A 5212-nucleotide genomic window follows, 5' to 3' on the forward strand; every position below is an offset into this window, starting at 1 on the left:
GATAACACAGTCATTAAACAATGTTTGGCATAAATCAGGTATGAGTTATGTATACTGGGGAAGAAGGTGTAGCACTATGATGTGACCTCCCTATATAACTGCTGATGTTACATGTTACATAAATAGAAAAGCAATATTTTTGTCAGCTTGTGCTAAGAGACTGACAGCTTGGCTTGTTTTCAATATTTTGTTATAAGAAATAATTTTTGTACATAATGAGTTAGGCTCACTAGGCTTCCTAGCCTATGATGCTTGGTCTCCCATCACAATAAAACAATATAGACACAGTGGAATAATATTTTGATGCATTTAAAACTATAAAGAGCATGTCATCATGCACCAATGAATAAGGTATGCAGAAAACAGTTAAGAAAAGGCGGCGAGCCGACAGAAACGTTAGCATGCCGGGCGAAATGTTTAGCGGTATTTCGTCTGCCATTATGTTCTGAGTTCAAATTCAGCCGAGGTCAACTTTGCCTTTCATCCTTTCGGGGTTGATAAATTAAGTACCAGTTACGCACTGGAGTTAATGTAATCAACTTAATCCCTTTGTCTGTCCTTGCTTGTCCCCTCTATGTTTAGCCCCTTGTGGGCAATAAAGAAATAAGAAAACTGTTAAGAAAAGGCAGTGAGCTGGCAGAAACGTTAGCACACCAGCCGAAATGCTTAGTGGTATTTCGTCAGCCATTACGGTCTGAGTTCAAATTCCTCTGAGGTCAGCTTTGCCTTTCATCCTTTCGGGGTCAATAAATTAAGTACCAGTTATGCACTGGGGTCGATGTAATCGACTTAATCCGTTTGTCTGTCCTTGTTTGTCCCCTCTGTGTTTAGCCCCTTGTGGGTAGTAAAGAAATAAGAAAACTGTTAAGAAAAGATATTTGCAAGATTGTTTACTTAATGATTTTATTTATTTTTGTACCCTTGTACTCTCTTTAAAAAGGTAGTAGATTGATTGAGTCACAAAAGAGATGGATTCAATATTTTGTAGTTTCTATTCCAGTTCTCTGAGTTCAAATCCCACCAAAGTCAATATTACCTTTCATCTTTTTGAGGTTGGTAAATAAAATACCAACCAATCCAGTACAAGGTTGATTCTTCTCTTTCTTTTTGTCTCAGCCTTTTCTATTTATGTATCATTGACTGAATTTGAGAATTGCATTAATGCCTGAGGAATTCAGTTGCTCAAACAACTGAGTGCTCATTATTGACACTGACATAGAATCCACCATTAATCTTTGAAATAAACAAAGAAAAGAAGACTCTGTTAGTTGCAGATAACATTACAAGAAGGGGTCACTAACTCACACCTTTCTTTTCAGGTATTCTTTTCAGACTACATTAACCAATGTGTCTTTTTCTTTTATAAGACAGCTAGAAAGAGGTGTAGGAACTGGATGAACCGTATACCCTCCTCTTTCAAGAAATTTAGCTCATATAGGTTCATCAGTGACACTTTTAATATGTACTATTTCCACCACATGGTGGATATTGATTAAATTCATTATGCTTGAATAGAGCATTATGTTGTATGTTTATTTTAATAAAAAGATATTTTAAATAATTAAAAATTTTCTTCATTTTTAATTATGAACATTTCAAAAACTCTTTTTACCATTAGATTTCACTGTTACAAATTAGTTGTTAAAAATATAATTTAAGCTACAGACCTGACTGAAACCTTTTTAACCCCTTTCTTATCTTGGTTACCATATTTCTCTTGAAAGACATTGCCTTTATTTCAATTCATTTTAAAATTTCTTTCCCCCTTTTCTTCCTTTTTCCCCCTTTTCTTCTTGTTTCCTTTCTTTTTTTTTTTTGCTACTGTTTGTATTTTCTTCAGTTTGAGATTTGTATTTTAATGTGGTTTTGTATTATCTATATATCATATAAAAAAAATTTTAATTAATGAAGAATTTAGTAAAATAATTTTCTCATTGTAATCACATAATTTTGATGGCAGGTTTTAATTTGGATAATTTTAAAACATAAATTTTGTGTCATAAAAACAGGGATGATCTCAGGTGGGTTGGTTTCTAAAGGGTTAAATAGTGCTCTTAAACGAGACTCGTTATTCTCAGCTTGTGCTAAATACCATTAAAGAGAAAATATTAACATTTTATAAAATATGTTATGTTCTTAAATGCCTTGATATGCTTATAAATGGATGAGAAAGAACAAAGTTTAAAAACCATAACCTGTTTCAAATTCATAGGAGTGGCTGTGTGGTAAGTAGCTTGCTTACCAACCACATGGTTCCGGGTTCATTCCCACTGCGTGGCACCTTGGGCAAGTGTCTTCTGCTATAGCCTCGGGCCGACCAAAGCCTTGTGAGTGGATTTGGTAGACAGAAACTGAAAGAAGCCCGTCGTATATATGTATATATATATATGTTTGTGTGTCTGTGTTTGTCCCCCCACCATCGCTTGAAAACCGATGCTGGTGTGTTTACGTCCCTGTAACTTAGCGGTTCAGCAAAAAGAAGCCAATAGAATAAGTACTAGGCTTACAAAGAATAAGTCCTGGGGTCGATTTGATTCGACTAAAGGCGGTGCTCCAGCATGGGTGCAGACATCTTGGTGACAATATAAAGAGATAACAGGTCATTGGACATCGTATGAGAAGAAAAAAGTTATGCACACTCAATGAGCAACACAAGAAACTGAAGGGGAGAGGACACTGAGGAAGCCTTACCAGGGGGTTTGAGAAAGATGGTTTAATAACATGCTAAGATGTATAAGAATAAGAGGATTTCGAGGTCCATGATTGCTGATGTCTGTAGGAATGGTACATGAGGAAGATGAAGGATTAATAATATGTAAACATCTTTTCGTCTAGTAGTTGTATGCTGTCAACTTAATGTGACAGTCTCCTGAAGGGAATAATACTACTGTTGGTTAGACCTAGGAAGCTGCACCACTTCTTGTCGGCCATGACACATTTCCTGTGTCCTTATGTTTACAAGGGAAACATAAGGACACAGGAAATGTGTCAAGGCCGATAGGAAGTGGTGCAGCTTCCGAGGTCTAACCAACAGTAGTATTATTCCCTTCAGGGGACTGTCACATTAAGTTGACAGCATACAGCTACTTCATCGTATCACTACTGCATAAATCTCCCTGAGAGATTTAGAAATGTATTATTTCTAAATCTTTTCGTCTGTCTTTACGTTTTGAGTTCAAATTCCGCTGAGGTCAACTTTGCCTTTCATCCTTTCGGGGTCGACAAATTAAGTACCAGTTGCATACTGGGTCAATCTAATTGACTGAACCCCTCCCCCAAAATTTTGGGCCTTGTGCTTAGAGTAGAAAAGAATATGTAAATATCTTTTATCTTTTAATTGTTTCAGTCATTAAGACTGTGGCCATGCTGGGGTACTGCCTTGAAGAATTTTTAATCAGATGAATTGATCCCAGTACTTACTTTTTTTTAAGCCTGGTACTTATTCTATTGGTCTCTATTGCTGAACTACTAAGTTACGGGGGACATAAATACATCAACACTAGTGGACTATTGGTTAAAAAAAATCTTTGTAGAACATATTCAGTTTTTGCAGTAAAAATAACAATAATGGATAATGGTTTCTGAAAGTAGAAGAGATGCCAAGTGCAAAACAAATAATACAATTTCTGACAATGTTCTTTTCTAAGACTGTACTTTCCACGCTACCTAAGAAAACTTTCACCATCTCAAAAGTCAAATGCTTCAGAAGAAAATACAATTTCAAATGAAATTATGGATTGCATTGTTCTCAATAAATTTCCAGGTATTTTATAGTTATTAAAATAACTGTGCAATTTCCATGGTTACTGTTAGTAAATATATAATGAAATAACACTGACAACAAACTGGTGTAAGGCACTTTTCTGATAAATTTTTTTATTTCTGTAGAATTTATTTGAGTAAGATTTTTCTTATGATGGTGACAATGATAATAATAATAATGATAATATTTTAAAAGGATTGACATAACTCTTCACAAAGGTAAACAGACAAGATGAAGAGCATGATGTGGTTGCAATAGATATTTTATTGGTTGAAAGATATTTCAACAGCAAGCCTGTTTGTGATAAAAATTCATAATTCTATAATTATGAATTTTTATCACTTTTTATTTTGAACTCAACAAAGACAGGCTTGCTGTCAGAATATTGTTCAACCAATAAAATATCTATTGCAGTCACATCTTGCTCTTCGTCTTAATAATAATAATAATAATGAATAAAAAGAAACAAATAGCTTAGTAAGAATTAGAAACTGAAATGAATCCCAAACTTGTGCATCTGATGGGTTTTTTTTTCATGTCTCAAGTATTCATTTCAAAGTTGTAACATCTCTTTAATACAGTAACAATATATACTTACTATTGGCAATGTAAGCATATATTGCTGTGATAAACATTTATTGAAGCATAAATTATGTTTGTGTAGAAAATTTAGGAATTATGCAGTATAATTATCATGTTAGAAAAAAAAGTTCAATTGTATCTGTAAAACTTTTAAACTCTAGATTAGAAAATATGTACATATATATATATATATATAATATAATTAGGATAAAATCTTTATAAGAATTTATCAAGTAGTCAGCGTGAAAAAACCCCATAAGGAAAAAAAAAACTCATCGTTTTTTTCCCATAAATATATATAATTTATATAAGGGCATTAACTATATAGTAATGCCTCACGCGTAGAGGGACTAAATAAGTCAAAAACTACCAAAAAATAAGCAACATATTTATCGAAAGCGAGGGAATGCAACTTTCAAAAATTAATCTCCTAAAAACATTTAACTTAACGGCAAACCACTGGTTTCTCAATTAATACACCAAAAACTGTGAAGTAAGCTGCATCTTTTGTTCATCAGTACACGTATGGTCGAGACACATAAAAAATAAACAAAAATAAACATACCACGATGTACCCAACATAATACGAGGACTTCTGTTCATCATTATATATCCGTAAAAGAGGTTAGAATTTATCCGGTTGCATCTCAGTAACACGTACTAATACAGAATAATATTCAGCACTGAATATATTCTAATTATTTATAATATAATATAGGATAAAATCTTTATAAGAATTTATCAAGTAGTCAGCGTGAAAAAACCCCATAAGGAAAAAAAACTCATCGTTTTTTCCCCATAAATATATATTACTTGATAAATTCTTATAAAGATTTTATCCTATATTATATTATAAATAACTAGAAT

The 5212-nt window shown here is 33.1% G+C and overlaps 1 protein-coding gene across 1 annotated transcript in view; it reads left to right on the forward strand.

Moving 5' to 3' along the window:
* Positions 1–1568, forward strand: part of LOC106880610 (kin of IRRE-like protein 1) — an 87079-nt gene extending 85511 nt beyond the window's left edge. Inside the window, exon 17 of the mRNA XM_052967798.1 lies at positions 1320–1568. The gene's annotated coding sequence lies outside the window, so the exon portion shown is untranslated. The remainder of the gene's footprint in view (positions 1–1319) is intronic.
* The last annotated feature ends 3644 nt before the right edge of the window (positions 1569–5212 follow it).

The sequence above is a fragment of the Octopus bimaculoides genome, chromosome 5 (genome assembly GCF_001194135.2).
Source record: "Octopus bimaculoides isolate UCB-OBI-ISO-001 chromosome 5, ASM119413v2, whole genome shotgun sequence".
NCBI lineage: Eukaryota > Metazoa > Mollusca > Cephalopoda > Octopoda > Octopodidae > Octopus > Octopus bimaculoides.